This window comes from Ambystoma mexicanum, chromosome 5q (assembly GCF_040938575.1).
Source record: "Ambystoma mexicanum isolate Mex_15411 chromosome 5q, UKY_AmexF1_1, whole genome shotgun sequence".
NCBI classification, from domain to species: domain Eukaryota; kingdom Metazoa; phylum Chordata; class Amphibia; order Caudata; family Ambystomatidae; genus Ambystoma; species Ambystoma mexicanum.
This window is the reverse complement of record NC_090933.1, coordinates 120,270,961-120,288,833: the sequence shown is the minus strand read 5'-3', so window position 1 is coordinate 120,288,833 and position 17,873 is coordinate 120,270,961.

The window sequence follows — 17,873 nt, the reverse complement described above, 5'->3', positions numbered from 1 at the left end:
TCAACCCTATTGACTGCTCTCCCACACATGTAGTCCTATACCTGACCCACCTATTGGATTCAGGTCTAGTGTTTAACTCCATTAAAGTCCACCTAGCGGCACTTTCTGCATACACCACTTCCCAACTCAAAGTGTCGTGGTGGAGGATCCCTGTTATAAAGGCCTTCATGGAGGGAGTAAAGAGAATACACCCCCCGATAGCTGACCCAGCTCCCGGATGGGACCTTAATGTGGTATTTACCAGACTCATGGGCTCTCCATTCGAACCCATGCACAAAGCATCTCTTAAACACCTCACGCTTAAGACTGCTTTTTTAATAGCTATCACCTCCATCAGGAGAGTAAGTGAACTTCAGGCTCTTTCTATTCTAGACCCCTTCGTTACAGTTCACAAAGATAAAGTGGTTCTACGCACTCACCCTAGGTTTGCTCCAAAATGTATTTCTAAATTCCACGTAAACCAATCTATAGAACTACCAACGTTCTTTCAAAATCCTTCCAATTTGGGAGAAAGGACTCTGCACACACTAGATGTACGCAGAGCGGTCATGTTCTACATGGAAAGAACCAGACCACTGAGGAAGACTAATCAGTTCTTCGTCTCGGTGGCAGCAGGAAGAGAGGGAGATGCGGTTTCAAAATCCACTATTTCTAGATGGATTGTTCAATGCATCACTCTCTGCTATACTCTTGCTAAGAGAGAACTGCCCTTTAGGCCAAGAGCACACTCTACTCGAGGCACGGGGGCATCCATAGCATTCATTGTAAATGTTCCCCTTGAGTCCATCTGCAAAGCGGCTACCTGGAGTTCTGTGCACACCTTTACAAAACACTACTGTCTAGATACACACTCTAGATCTGACTCCCAGGTGGGACAGGCAGTATTACGACACCTTTTCTCTACTGTTCCTTCTCATAACCCACCGCCAACTCCGGGTACTGCTCGCTAGTCTATGCACAGCATGTGATTCTAAGCAGATTAACAAACATCAGAAGAGAATGCATTACTTACCGTAAAAGCATTTCTGATGGTTGTATCTGCTTAGATTCACATGCGCCCACCCTTCCTCCCCGCTCGGATGGAAGGAACATAGACTTCCTTTATATATCTCTCTCTTTTCTGTACTCACTCACGTCTAGAAGGCTCCCTCAGGGCAGAAAAATACAAACAGAGGGACCTCGACGCGTGAGGGATTGTGGGTACAACGCACGTCACTATAGGGATAGTGTTTCAGACACGCCTTGTCGACGTCCCCTTTTTCGACTACGAAAAACAAAATGCAATACTCCGCAGTGACCACTGGATGTCGGACCTATGCACAGCATGTGAATCTAAGCAGATACAACCATCAGAAATGCTTTTACGGTAAGTAATGCATTCTCATATTGGCTGGGGGTAATGGGTTAAAACAGGTGGAGAGGGGGTTGGGGTGGGTTAAAAACATGGGGAAACAGGTGGTTGGGGGGGTTGAGTCCCCCAAATAAAGAAAATGAAATATTTGGTATTTTTTCAGTAACAATGTTTTGGTAAAAAATACCTCAGGAAAAAAAGTCTTCTGTAAAATCACAGTAAACCATGCTCGACACATATGCAGGGAGGGCTGCTTTGTGCATCACTGCCGTTTGCAGACTGGTTCTGTTGCAAGTACCAGATATGTCATGAGATTCGCACTGTGGAAAATAAATCTTGCTACACTTTGTCTACATTAGTGCTGGTTCGGAAATGCACTGCATTGTGTTTTCAAAATATTTTTCTCACGAGATACCTGTTTCTGAAACGCTTTCCTTGAAGAGCCTGGTCCTGTTCTCTCTCAAGGGTGATAAAGGCATTTGAAGCAGTGCCCCAGTGTGTTGCTAGGTCTGGAAAAGATCTGGGGCAACGCTAATGTCGGGACTGTTCAGACTCAGGACTAGCTAGCCTTGTGGTTGTAAGCCCTCAACTTCTATCCGGGGCTACAACCAAAAGATCTGGGACTATAGCCTTCCCAGCCCCCTCTACCCCCAGCGACGCCTCAGTGGCTGCACGTATGTTAATGTTAAGCAAAACTCATGAATGTTAACTACCTGCATCTGTGCCCCCACCTTCCCCATCTTTACTCTGACTTGTGCTCTTTACGCTTTTTCCACTCTCCCCATCTGTGCCATGAACCCATCTTCCATGCTCCCCTTTTTGGCGCCTGGCCCGTGCACCCGCTAGTCGCCAGCACAAGGATCACGAGCATGCTAGATTCTTGGATTGGTGGCGGCAGGGCTGCAGCTGGCGAGGTGTACGGAGTAGGGGTGTACCGAACTTCGACTTCGAGTAAGTATTCGGCCAAATTCCGGTTGAAAAAAAGCTATTCGGCTCCGGCCGAATAGTTTCTTGCTATTCGGCTCTTGCCGAATACTTTGACATTCTCATTTGAATACAATGCAACATGAACTCAGAAAGGCAAATATAGACTTCAGTTTGCAAAACTGAATAGAATTAGACCAGACAAATTGCTATCACACATCTGCTCTTTAGGGCATGATTTGTTGCAGATTCTTAGACAAAAAAGGTGCTTATCTTGTATACTTAGCCTGCAACAATACAGGAACATCTTTTCTTTTGGCGTATGTTTATATGCAATGTGCACTTTTTTCCGTTGGAAAAAACAAACTGAAAGAAATATGCATAGATACTTTCAGTTCCTGTCATGTCACTTCCCATTGCGTACGTCATAGTCCCCCCTTTTCTTTTTTTAAGGACTTGAATCCTGAGTTTAACATTATCTTATATTTTATCCGGAATTATAAGTTGCAAATGTTTTTGTATTGGAGAGAAAGAGTGGCCAGGATAAGTGAAAAGTCAGCAACATTTGTTTGGGTGGGGTGAATAGTTATGAGATGGAGTTTATGCATTTCAGATTTCCTCTTGACTTGTGTCCTGCATGAGCCAACATGAGTCATTTTATACATTTCTATGTGAGCTGCAAAGAAGTTTTGATACTTGACCGCATCGATTTTGCAACTGGATAGGGAATGCAATGCATCTGATTCACAAAGGCAGTCCTTTTGCATTTGTGAAGCCTCCTACTTTAAATAGGACTGAATATGCAACAATCTTCTGTACATTTGGTCCCTTCATTTTGGTTAAATCTGCTTTATTTCTGGCTTTTATACTTTAAATAAAGATGCTACATTTATTACAATGAAGAGAAATAAATGTATAGAATGCATTTAAAATGGTGCTTTATTTGTTTTTTAATAAGTGTGTTTTTTGAAGTTTGGAACATGATTTATTAAATAAAGCAACTATTCAGCTTCATATTCGGCTACGGCTGAATAGTTGACAAACTATTTGGTATTCGGCCGAATACTAAATATGCTATTTGGTACAGCCCTGGCACAGAGCAGACAGTAACCAGGCTAACGCTGCTGTGCAGGGAATTTAGCATGTAATCAATTGATCCCTCTCCTGACTTGAAGTGGTGTCTGTTATTGCTGGTGCACTCACCACAATGTTGTTTACTTCAGGCCCCTCCCTGCTCTTCTCATTGGATAGTAGGGTGTATTGAATGGCTCTGAAGTAAGGCAGCACGTTTGTGTTGTAAAACACTCCCAATAAATACATTCACGCGTTACGCTGCAGATGTTGCGACTCATGCACTTTGCCAGTTTCATATGGGGTGTATGTAGGGTGACTGTGATGTCCACGCGACCTGCGTCACATAGACAAAGTAATAAAAGTGTGGGAAAAGCCTGCGAAGGGTACTCTCCCACTCTGACACCGGAGCTAACGCGGCAGTGTCCATTTGTTTGGCGCTCACCTGCGCAGCGCCACTCCAACCTGACAGGGCCGCCTCCGAGCTGGACCCAAACATCACAGTGACCAGCCGTCCCGGTTTTGGCAGGACTGTCCCGGGATTGGGCGCTGTATCTCCCTGTCCCGAGAGATTTTTTTTATTTAAAATCTTTGTCCCGGTTTTGGGGAAATGGAGGGGGACAGTCCCAATTTTTGGATAAAGGGACAATAATGATAAAGTAAATATACATAACATTTTCGGAAAATTTGATGTGGCAAGTTGGGCTCGAATTCCCGACCTTTCCGGTACCACCCTAATGCCTTAACTGGTTGTGCCTGTCATATCAATTAGAGCAGTTGCTGCTTTTGTATTAACATGCATACATCTTGGGTTAAAACCTCACATGTTCAAGTCAGGATCAGTGCTGGAAATACTATGTGTGTGGGGTGGAGAATTGAGGAGCAAAATACAAGGGTGTTGTTAGGGGGATGTCCTTCATTTATGTCGTTGGTTGTCCAGGTTCCTTTCTTGAAAATCTGGGCACCCTATGTCTACGTTCGATTGCAGCAGCTGAAATCCACAGGAGGCCAGGCCTTCTGAACCATTTGCTGGTTGTCGTATGTATGGTGCGGATATTGTTACACCCAGAGAGCTTTCTTGCAGTCATGATGTGGTCATTGATGGTATTAATTAAATAGGCAAGTGTAGATTCCACTTGAAACAAAAACGGTATACTCGGTACTGTTCTTTATTCTACATTTGGCAATTGTGGAGCCGATTCACCAAAAATCAATTTTTGGTGTGTAAGTTACTACACGTGTAAAGTCATAATGTACAAAAAACAATATTCACAAAGCAGTCATGTTCTTTAGTACTCTCTGAAAACATGTGGTAGCTTCACCTGACGCACAGAGCAGGCCCACTCAACACCCACAAGTGATGATCTGACATGCAGTAACTTGCTCAGCAGTAACTTAATCCATGTCAGACAATAACGCAATGTACATCTTACCGGAAACCTTTATACATGTTTTCGCACTGCAACATTTTATCTACCACATATCCCTTCTCACTCCACACATCTCACAGCTTTACATGCACTGCCATTACCATTCCACCTCACAGCCCACCCGCACTTACTTACCTGTAACATTCAGGTGTAGTTAAGTTTGTACACAAGTGATTCGAAAACATCTTTGAAGTTTTGTGAGCACAGATAAAGTTAGCCTTTGAGCCACTTTATCGGCACACCCACTGCAATCTAACACACCCCAGAGAACACCCACCTTTGCTGCTCTTGGAGTAAGGCAATAGACTAGTTTAAAATCCTCTTTTTGAACAATCACATACCATTTTGTACATTTGGACTAACGTACTACTTTTCACAGGAACCAGTCAAAGTATGTTTATTCGAATACATTTCCCATTAGACTGTTAACAACGCTAATACATAGTTTAAAACACAGTACGTTAAAGCAGAACTAAGTTAAAAAACCCGCACATGGTAGTTTCTAAAGAATTGAAATAAAGCGACGCACATAAAATAATACATTAATTCTTAAATGCAAATGGATTAAACTGCCACAAAAACAAAAAGCAAATGTCCTGATATACAATAACAGGTAGTTATCAATGCACTGTGATGTTAAAATGATGAATACATCTCGGGTATCCTGTATTTTACCAATGCGGTTTCAATGTAGATTACCTGCATACGAAGAATGTGATTGTTTTTAGGTTTCAATGTAGTTTAAATGCATTCGAAGAATGTGATTGTTTTTAGGTTTCAATGTAGATTACCTGCATTCGAAGAATGTGATTGTTTTTAGGTTTTAATGTAGATTACCTGCATTCGAAGAATGTGATTGTTTTTACCTTGGCATTTGGAACGTTAATGGGGCAAATCTGACCGATCATATTGGGTATATTAATTGCTGTGTTTCCCCGCAGGGTGCTTTGCTGCCATGAGAGGTTCCTGCCAGTGAAGAGAGAATGGAGCTCTACTGGTACATGTGAGTACTGCACCTTTCCTCATCAAACAACCACTCTCAAGAAAGCGGCAATGATTGCAGCATGACTCAAGCAGAGGACACTCCCTGTGCTTCTCATTAGCATCGAATAACAGCTTACTCGAAAGCACAATTATATGACGTGCACTGTGCCAGAGTCACACATCTGCTACCCAGTTTCATAGGTCTGATCAAAGACATACAGATCAGAAAGCAATGTCTGCCGCCATGATTATGCCCAAGAGTAGATGCTGACCTCTGTAGGTCCAGGGGCAACACAGGTGCACTGTTTGTTTATTTATTGTTTGCTTGTGAGGCACTTATACAATAAGAAAATACTGTTCCAAAGAGCCCAAAATCTTTTCATATACATGAACAGGTTTGGCAGTATACGTAACCAACACGGTATCCAGTCATTTTTTCGAAAACATAGTTTCGAATGACAAAAGTTTCGAAAAAATGCATTAAAAAAAAAGAATTTTTTGTAGATAAAGTTTTTTTTTTTACTAAAATGGGTGTTAAGGGGTAAAAAAAGCAGGGGTTGGGGGAACCCCCGTTAAATATATATTTTTTTTAAATGCATTTTTTCTACGCATTTTAATTCTAAACGTTGCCATTCGAAACTATGGCATTCGAAAATATCACTATAAACCATTCAACACATATTACATGTTGATGTTCAAAAGTTGCAGAGGGTCTATTCGGTTTCAGTAGATCTCAAAGAGAAGTGCATCAGCACATCATTTTGCGCCAAACAATGCAGAGCCCAAAAATGCAGAATTTTTAACTGTGCATTTCTACGCAATTATATGTGGGTGGGTTAGGATAATAAATTATGTATGGGGAGTATGGAGGGGCTGCGGAAGGGCCTCCCCGGGATATAATTGCATGCAAATGTGCGAAATAATCACAACAATCCAAGAAAAGCAGGTCCGGTCTTTGAGACACCGTGTGCAGTATTCTGTAAATCTTTGCACTGAGGAAAAATGGAGCAAATTCTTTTTGCCCCATGTTCACTTCTCGAAAGGTCCCTGCCATGTTGCAGCACGTAACTCAAAGGTCCGCGAAGCAAGTTGATTTAGCACTCTATTTCTTGCTCCATGAATACAAAGTTGAGAAAACTCTTATGTGAGAAATGGATTCAACTCGGAGGGAATGTGCTCCTTTACTACATATATACGCCTCAATGTCAGTGTGATCATTTGTCCCCATGATGGATCATGTAACAGGGCCTGCTAGTAGGGCAGCTTTGCTCTATGTAACTTTTTCAAGCATCAAGAATCATGCTAAATGGATTATCTCCAGAATTTACCGAAGGGAAAACTTTCCATATTATGGCCAGTATTTGGCATATGCAAGGATTTCCTGTAGCCGGAATATGAAGATAATTTCCAACTTGCTTATGGCTCCAGGAAGCTATGATATGATGTGATATGGCATTTATAACGCGCCTGTATGGAAGTGGTTCTAGGCGCGATATGGAACTGGTGAATGTTGTGCTTTTCAAATACTGCATAACATAATTGGTTTTCATGAAGAATTTGAATTTAATCTCTGCACTAAGAAGAAGCCGGAGTTGGGGAGCAGAGGACACAAGTGCTGCTTTTCTTGGTACAGTGTAGAGATTGCCTGGCGCCATCATTTCTTCTTGGTAGTTCAGCGAAAGACCACTACTTAATGTCAGCCGACTAACAAGTAGGAGATACACACATCTTTATGGGGCTGATTTTTGAAAAACGTGGACATACATTGAGCAGTCTGAGCTGTGGGCAAGCATAGCACGTTGCAGGTCTTTACTCGTCACGGACAAAGAAACATGCAGTCATAAGAAGCAGTACACTCAGAATAAGGTGCACATTAAATAACATGTCTAGTGTGCCCAATGTTGCTTGCATAGGTGCGCAGATCAATTTTAGTTTTAATTAATTTCATTGTTTTATATAACATGCCTAATACCGTACCTGAGTTCGGCTCCTAAGCGCACATCCAGGATTCGAACCTGCGTTGCTCAGCGTGGTCTTGCTGCCAAGATCAGCCCGTTGCCCCTGTGCTATCCTCCGTTCACCCTGTGAGCTAACATTCAGACTTATACTGGAGGCATCAATGAAACAGCACGCTTGTAGCGTTGAGAACAATATGTTTTTTTCTGAGGCCGCCAAGAATCCTGTGGATGGCAAAGGCATTTGTGTCACTCCATATATGACAGACCAGGCTTGCCAGGCCTCTAATGGTATGAGTGCTAGGTCCGCGACATGACAGACCAGGCTTGCCAGGCCTCTAATGGTATGAGTGCTAGGTCCGCGACATGACAGACCAGGCTTACCAGGCCTCTAATGGTATGAGTGCTAGGTCCGCGACATGACAGACCAGGCTTGCCAGGCCTCTAATGGTATGAGTGCTAGGTCCGCGACATGACAGACCAGGCTTACCAGGCCTCTAATGGTATGAGTGCTAGGTCCGCGACATGTGAAACTATTGTTTTGTGAATGACCATTCTCCTCATAATGGAATCATGCCCCATGGATTTTCTTCATAGCGGTGTGCAACTTAGCAAATATAGTGGCCAAAACACACATGTTGTCCTGGATATGTGGTAGATTCCCACCTCCACAGGAGTGTACAGTGTGCATGTTTAATTCGTAAACGTATGTCCACAGTTCTATTGTGTGAATTGAACATTTGGACTCATTGGGGCTGTCTCAGGCCTGCCTGGCCAACAACCCAATAATTATTTCACCATTCATTAAAGTCTGTCATCACAAGTATGTGTGGGGGAGGAGATGCCACGGTCTTTGCAACCATTGCTTCTGAGGGATACTTACGAAAAGCAGCTTTCCTTTGTGATTAGGAAATAAAAAATGGATTGCCCCAATGCGTACATGTTTGCCTATGCTCTGATGTACACTATAGTTTTCCAATGCTCTTTGTGGAGCAGCCCAATAGGGGTCATGTTGATGGTTGCGGAACACACGCACAGTGCGTAGAAAACGGCATGACGTCATTTCATTGCCAGGCATTTCTATGCCTGCATTTTAAACGTGTACAAAATAACGTGAAAGTTCATAATGTTTTTTGGGGGGTTGGGAAAGGGCAGATAAGGGGTTGGGGGTCAGTAATAGTTAAAAATAGGTGGGGAGGGGGGCTTTGCCCCCCCCAAAGAAATCGATGAACTTTTTCATTATTTTATACACGTTTAAAATGCAGGCGTAGAAATGCCTGGCACTGAAAGGACATAGAACCGTAGAAAACATATGCTAAGTGTTTTACGCAGGTTTTAACTCAGCCTTTATTTTCATTGATTTGTAACACAAAGTAGGTGCAGGATCCTAAAGCGTAATTCTGCCACCCCAACTGCTCTTTGTGACAAATCCGACAGTAGCTCTGCCCGCATCTGATTTTCCTATGCAATCCGCATGTCATGTTTCTTGCACCTGCAAAAAGCCGGTGGAATCCATGGCATCCATGTAAACTGTGAGGGCTGACCTTGGCTCTCTGCACTCTAACATAACCCACCTCTTAAGAAATGAATGCACCTTGTCATTAAACCAAGTTTATTTCACAACGGCTGCTGGGAGAGAGGCTAGACAACTCATTGGAGATTGAACTAACCTGAGTCTCCCTGAACCACAGAACAGATACAGTATATATACATTTCCAGAAGAGTTAACACTACCACATTTCCCTGATGTTCCCTTACAAAGTCCCCACCCAAAATACAAATGGTTTTGCCCTCCCTATACAAGGAAAGCTAGTCCCCACAATCTCATTGGCTGCCTTCACTGTGGCACCATCCCCTTAGACATACATTTTCATGACATTGCAAATACAAGCCCAACCCCCTTCTTGGGTTCATTTCTGTAGGACACACAAACCTAACATGGGCATACAATATAGCTTTAGTAGAATGGGGCGATAGAGCATTTTCTGCGGTATCCTTGAGTTCTTGCATTCCCTGACACACCAATATGATACAAATTGGAATGTATTCATGAGTGTTGTTGAGGCTTTTGCCAAAAACAGAATTCTTAAGAAGGAGCACCTTTTAATTGCATGTTCGATTTGAATTGTATTTTGTAAAGGTTGTATAACTGTTTACAAATAAATACAATAAATAAATAAACTGCATTTACCATCACCTCCATGGTTAGATTAAACCTGTATCACTGTTTCATTTCATGTTTGTGATTTCTTTTTGTAGGTGTGTTTCATAATTTGTTTTGGTGAAGCCTTCTTGTTACTTGCCTCTGCTAATACCTAGATGTCTGAATCTGTGAGTGTTTTGGTCTTTCAGGAGTGTGCTCTGCGACACAAGCCACCAGGTAAGGGGTGCTTTTCCGGGCACCATGTATAGGGTATAGGTACACTAAATCTATCCGAATGGCGCCGTTTAATTCCTAACAAGAGACACAAGCCATTTAGTATGTATTCGTGCAACCCTTGCACCCTGTTTGGATATCCGACATTCTCTGGTATGCTATATAGATATACACAGTATTGCATTTGCCTACTGACTGCCACATACCACTAGCAGGGTGGCGGCTCATGACACACTCTTTACCCACTTGGGGTGCTAACTTTCATTATAAATCTGTGTACAAGCATGGACATGCTTTGCCCTGCAGATGGCGTGCTGCTACCAGACAGCACCGCAGGACACAATCGAACTAACACATCCTCATTATGTTTTTCTAATGGCATTTTCGGCCAGAACCACATACACCTTTTGAGGCTTTAAACTTCAGTTTACTCACGCATAGAAGTGCAGTAAACCTTCATTTGAGATGTAGAAATAGACGGGTGAGTCTCGGATGGGACGCTAAGTAAGAGAGCAGCCCGGGGTTGCTAGGAAACTCTTGTTCAACCTGGTCACATGACCAAAGTCTACATTTTCTTGCTGGGCTGTTATAGGTCAGCACAGACAACACCCACATTCCGCAAGGCTGCTACCGGCCAGACGGTAGAAACCACCAGTCCCGAAAGCATTGAAGCAGCTAATTGGTAAGTCTTCAAAGCTCCGTACAAACTACATATCATGATACGATTCTTGCCTGATGTTTAAGTCACACGAGCTCGGGCTCATACCTACAATACCCATTCCCTTTTCCTTTTCTTCTTTTGTTCTTTCTTCTGTGCCTTAGTATACGTGATGGCAAGCAGACAACTAGTCATGATTTGGGAAGTTTAAATTAGGACACTTTGCCGCACTGAAAACGCACTGCGCACTCACTATATAAACCTTGTTAATCACAGGTAAGCCGGAGTTCGCTATTCATTCCAATTTGCGTTTGAAACTGGAATTACTTACTTTACTGGTTCTAAGTATGATAATAGCAGGTTGTGTCTGCTTTTACAGATCGATTATACCATATGGAAGTTTCTCTTAGATTAGATGGAAAAACTACCTTACAACATACAACCTTTTGCACACAGCTAGAACCACGTGCTCTACCTATCAGGTACCTTTTTTGCTAATAATAGGCTCCTCTTGTGATGTGGATATGCTCACCAACTACCATTGACTGAACTGTAATGCTATTGAAAACTTATTTATGATTGAGGACTTTTCACTTACTATGTCTTTTGTTTTCTTTTCCCGTCCCCTATCCCTCTTTTTCATTCGTGCCTCTATGCTTTTACATTTGAACTGTTAAATCCTTTTTACGACCAATATTGAGGTTGATGATATATGTGTTGTAACATGTACAATCTGTTATCACTTTTGTTAGCGATATATTTTTACGCCCTGAAGACGGCCCGGTTAGGGGTGAAACACATGTTGGCGTTTGGAAGATTTGGTTTATGGAACATTAAAAATACTTTTGTTAAAATGTTCAAGTTGACAAAGTGTTTATCTAATAGCATAATCTGGAACCACTTTTGGTGATTGACAGCTTTAGTTTATGTAACTGTACTACTTGGAACCATTAGATGCCTTGCCATACTCTTTCCACACTGACATAGGTTGGCAGCGCAGATAGTCAGGCATTTCAAGTTTCTTGTCACTAAATATATCCAGTATAGTTTCATCACCTGCCGCCTGTTAGAGACTTACTTTTGGAGGAGGTTGACGAATTTGTGATCCCTAATTAGTAATTTTAATACTGGCTTTTCTTTTTTTTGTTGATGTTTTGAAATATCCCTGGGTTGGCTTCTTTCTCTGGGTTTGTCTTCTATGTTTGTGAAACATATGGCTCAGCGTGTCTTTTTGTTTCCGTCGTCCATGCAGACTTCGGTTGAGGGAATCACACGCCTAGTCAGAAGTCGGTATTGCATACCGTTTTTTTCAGTCGATCTGCGACTGCTGTCCAGTCTGTCTTTAACCATGGTTTGCGTTTCGTGTTTGACTTGGGCATTTTTGGTGCTGTGTTTGCGTTGTTGATGGGCTAGTGCATTACATTTATCTCTTTTTCTTTATACTATTTTGTGTGTGTGTTTACCTTTTGCTTTTTGGCTCCACTTGGAGAACTGGTGAGTTTTCTTTCTTGGTGCTCCAGGTTTATGGGTTGTAGAGATGATGCAACATGGATGTGACTTGGTTTCTGTTGTTGCATCTTGTTAACTGGCGGACGAGAGGGGTGGGCATACCAGCGCTATATCGAGTAGGAATCTGAACTAGCTGGGAGTGTTTAACCTGCATCATCTTTGTGCATTTTAACTGACTGAAGTTTTTGCAATTGCCAGCTTTTAAGGATTTGTGTGTAGTGTGGCCTATATCTTTTTTATTTTTTTGTTTAATTTATATTTGTACCTGTTTACATAAACCTTTACAAAACATACACATAGTTAATGTACATAGTGAATCCAGTAAAAAAACACAGTTTTCAAACATTTCCAAAAACCAACATATCATTATATCAGATCACTTAAGTAACTAACAAACAAATTCAGTGGGCTAAATTAAAGTAGTAATTTACAGATATTCCTTAAAAAGCTCAATACCGTCAGATTCAAAGACACCGATCTGCCATGCATAATATTCCACCGCAGTGTATCTAAATCTACCCATTGTAAGCAGGGTAAATGTTTGCTAAGGTACTCAATCCTCTGTGCCCTCATCATTGTACAATATAAGAACAGATTCTTTCTCCCCTGCACATTTGAAGAAGCGGCATCTAGCTGGTCCATTTATCAAACCACTCCTTATGTACAGAATTTCATTTGTTGGTAACACATTCAGTCTTAAACGCATAGTCATTTCTCAGTCTTTTATTCGGAAAACATTTCAGATATGGCTCGGGAAAGCCCAAGGCGTTTTGATGATAAATAATCTGACCATATAAGTGCGTTCTTGAGACAGTGTCAATAGTATTTATCCAGACATTTCTTTGAATTCTCTTCTTCACCTGATTAGGGTTAGACAGTAGAGTTTCTAATGAGGTTCCCATTTTATCCAATAGCAGCATGCAATGAGATTGTAGTGCATGAACAAAGCCGTCCTTCAAAATGCCCGCCGTAACCTCTTCACTTAAAACAGGATATAAGTTATTTTCTAAATACACATAAAAAGAGCAAGCTGTCCCCATTCTACACAACTTTGCAGTGGTTGAGGACCCAGTTCATAACGAATAGCTGAAAATGTGACGCACTTAGGAATACAATATCAATGCTTCATAACTCAGAAATTGACCATTGGGGAATTAGTTCCAGACCATAACAAAGTTGCGGTATCACTTTTGCCATATAACATTTTAAAGCTGGTAGTATAGAAAACTTTCCATATTTTTTATCAACCTTTTTCATTTGTGTCACATACTTTGTAGTTTTTCCATCAAATAAATCCTGTAGAAGCACCTTGTAGGATCAGAAATGATTGGAAGTTACAAGTATCTCATACCCTCTTGTAACTGAATCTTAACTTAAGATGCCATGGAAATCTGGTCCTTCATTTTATTTTGGACATTTTTAAGATCACAGTTTCGTGTCGATGTATGCGGACGTTGTTTAGCATGATATATTGATTAAAGGCTTGAATCAGTCATTGGAGTCCTATGGGTGTGTGATCGAACAAAACAAAGTCGTCCTCGTAGACAGCCCATGTAATTTTTAGGTCCCCAATTCTGGGTGGAACAAACGAGGCCTTCGAAGACATTTGCCCACATCAGAGAGATACACATTAAATAGAAAGGGAGCCAGAATGCAATCCTGTCAAAGGCCATTAGCTGGGGATATCGGACTTGACAGTAAGCCATCACTGTTTAATCTAACTTCAAACTGAGAGCCCTCATGTAGATAGATTGGTATACTTAGCAGTCCATCCAGCAGACCAAGTTTATCCAGTTTATTCTGCAAGGTGGGGCGATGCACCAAGTCAAAAGCCAAGGACAAATCCATGGAAGCCACCTATAATGGTGGAGAATTATTTTTCCAGGCTACTTGCTGCAAACTCATCCATTGGAGGCCTACACAATCCATACCCCTTGATTTCCTTAATCCTATTTGAAAACTATCCGAAATATTGTTCTGGGCACACCATTCCTCAATGTGCTCAAGTACCATTAATGCAACTATTTTGGAATCGGCGTCCGTGATCTCTATCGGGCGGTAGTTAAGGGAAGACATCTTGTCTCCCTTTTAGTATATTGGCATAACAATAGAGGTATTCCAGGAGGATGTAGTGGATTTTGTAACAATAATGTCATGAAACAGTACATACATAATTGTTGACCATAATTTGGGATTTTGTTTATAAATACAGTTTGTCAAGGCAGTTGGCCCTCTGGCCCTTGATGAGATGGCTTTGGCAATTAACCCCTCAAGATCTTCAACTGTGAATATCACCTGCCAACTGATAGAACTATCTCCGACATAGTTGTCAATTTTTCCCTCTCGCCCTCTATACACCTCTAAAAAATGTCAACAACAAGAGTGTCAAGGTATTGGATTGATTTGTATCATAAGTTGTTTTGTCTCTACTCTGTTGATCAGCGACCAAAAATTGTAGGTATTACCCGCCTTCAGAGCTGTCATCATGGTCTCACATTCATGTTGACACAACTGGTGTTTCCTCTTTAAGGCGCTTTGGCCTTGACTATGCTCCTCATTGAAAGAAACCTTTGCTTCCAATTCCATCAGTCATATTTCAAGCAGTTGAATTTCCGTGAGCATGTTGGTTACTGAAAATTGTACCTAACATCCTTAGGTGGGAGTTTGTTTGCACCTGCCTCCAGTCAATCCTTAGGACAAACATATCTGCGGATGTTGGTTGCTCGAGTGGTCATGTCTTTTACATTGTAATTGATATAATATGATAGATAATTTATAACGCGCTTAATACCCAGAGGTTTCTAAGCGCGGACCCGGGGATCAAACCTGTGTTTCTCCTGTCGTCTTTTTTCCAAGGCGAGCACAGTGCCCCTGAGCTATCCACCCAAGACAATGGCCCTCATTACGACCTTGGCGGAGGACCATGGCGCTAAGGTTGCAATTCCGCCATGGTGGTTGGCGGACTTACCGCCCCATTCCGACCTTGGCGGGGCGGTAAGTCCCCAATCCCCATTTTGCCCTTCCCCATTCCCATTTTTGCCCCATAGGGCATAATGGGAGTGGGGAAGGCGTTAATTACGCCACCGTAAATTACGGTGGCGTAATTAACATCAAGGTCCCTTAGCGCCATGGATTTTAACGCCTGCAAAAAGCAGGCGTTAAACTCACCATGGCGCAAAGGGACCTCGTACTCAGGCGGTAAGGGTCGGCGCTGTTTACGCTGGCGTAAACCCCTTACCGCCTGGGTCGTAATGAGGCCCAATGTGTCTGCCTACTCTTGCAACTCCTTGGATTTTCTGGGCTGTCAGCCTTATTCTGATTTTGAGTTCTCTGCGATGGTCTCTGTACTATGTGGTAGTGGGGGGCCAAGTTGGCTCTGGGAGTGAGAATTTGTTGGCGCATATTCTGTGCGGTTTCTGTGAGTGTTGATATGGAATCTTGACATCACACCCATGAAATAACCAGGAACCATTTAAAATGGGGCTGCCTCATTTGGGTCGGCTCTGTGGTCAGCTTCTACCCCTGTGGCAAATCTAAGACTTGACATCTAACAGTGCGGTTACGTACAGCTAATATAATGCTGACCAGCCTCACGTGGACAAGATAAGATGGGTTGTGGGGATTGGTGAGCTGCTACGTTTAAAGGAAACATACGTTTAAACTATCTTGACATTTCCAGAACAAGGGGGCTTTTTGACAGGAAGTTGCTATATGAAGGTGGTAACTGTCGATTCATTTTATTTCAATCATTTTTATTTGAAGTTTTGTAGGGGTTTCCGCCGTAAACCTGCATTAATGGTTAATGCATACATCAAGATTTAATGGCATGTATTGTAACGCTTAAATAGCTAGTTTTTGGCTTGAGGGAAAGAAGAGAACACAAATAAACGTACATGTGTATTGTTGATGGCCCCTACAGCGTTCTCTTCCATTATTATTATTTTTTTAAAAACATTTTATTGAGTTATAGACACAACCAAACAATACAAACCAAACAAACAGTGCATGTTCCAACAGTTTCATTACACTTTCTCAACTTCTAGCAACTACTTCCCTTATCCCACCCCCCTCTACGAGTCTATTGCATTAAACCTTCAGTTTCCGCATCCTGTGGTTCGGTCTCCTCTTCTACAGGCTCCGCTGGGTCATCTAATGACCCAAACAGTTCGTCTATCAGTGATTTCCAGGCCATCAGGGACTCATTCTCCTCCGCCCCCCCCCTGTGCTACTCGCTTCTTGCCATGCCATGGTTTCGGCTTCCGCCCATTTTTGCAAATCTCTCCACCACACCTCTACCTTTGGCACATGGCATGTCTTCCATCCCTTGGCAATCCTCCTCTTTGCAAGCACATAAGCCAGATCCCTCAGTTTACTCACGTGCCTGAGCTTCTGTGGTCTTGGGAACCCCCCCAGCAGACAGGCCCACACTGTATCCACTACAATCTTGACCCCTTTTTCTTCCAGTTTCCCTTTCACTCCCCTCCAGAAACGTTCTGTGATCGGGCATGACCAGAACATAGGCACCATGCCCGCGTTCTCCTCATCACACTTGGGGCATGCTTGCCGTTCTGCATTTTCGAACCTCGATATCCTCCAAGGCGTCATATATGCCCTATGTGTTATGTACAGTTGAATCTGTTTCAGCCTCGCGTTTCTAGACACCTTCTTATGATACCCCTGCACCCGTTTGCACATCCCGTCTTCCATTGGGGCTCCAACCGCCATTTCCCAATCTAGTCTCAACTGCGTGACCTCCTTCCCCACTTTAGACATCAGCATTTCATACAATCTGGAAATCTCATGATCCCCCTCAGCTATGTCATATATCATGTCTATGGTGGCATCTGATTATTCCTCCAACACAGTTTCAGGCCATGTTCTCTTAATCCTCTGTACCATTCTATGATACGTAATATATTGGCCCTCGTGCAACCCAGTTTCTTCGCGCAGCCCCTCAAAAGTAATACTAGAGCCCTCCCGCCAAATATCACCCATTGTTGCCACCCCAGTCGGTTCCCAGTGGTTCCTGAGTATCATTCGTAGCTGCGCGTCTGCCCCCGTCAATACAACAAGTGGTATCTGCGGTGAGCATGGGGACGGGTTCTCCATCATTTGACATGCCCTGTGCCACACCTTCCGCCCCAGTAGCATCATTTTAGGGCTCCCCACCATTTCCGCCCTGGGTACCCACATCATCTCTTTCAAATAAAAAGGTGCACAATCATGCCAAAACAGCCTAAATTCGGAGGTCTCTTCGTCAGAGAGCCATTTGGCAACATACTGTAACTGGCTTGCCACGTAGTACGCCTCATAGTTGGACAGCTTTATCCCTCCTTTGTCATGGAAGTTCTGTAACTTCCATAACGCCATTCTATTTCGCGTGCCATGCCACAAAAGTCCCTGCACATGCTATTCAGTTTGGTGAAGAACTTCTTAGGTATCAGGTATGGTATTTTCCCGAAGTAGTGTAGGAGCCTTGGCAGGACCACCATCTTTAGCATTGCTCCCCGCCCCATCATCGCCAAGGGCAGCTTTGCCCAAAATTGCATGCACGTCTCAATTTTTTTAATGGCTACTTCGGTGTTGCACCTATGCTCTTCCTCCACAGTGTGGT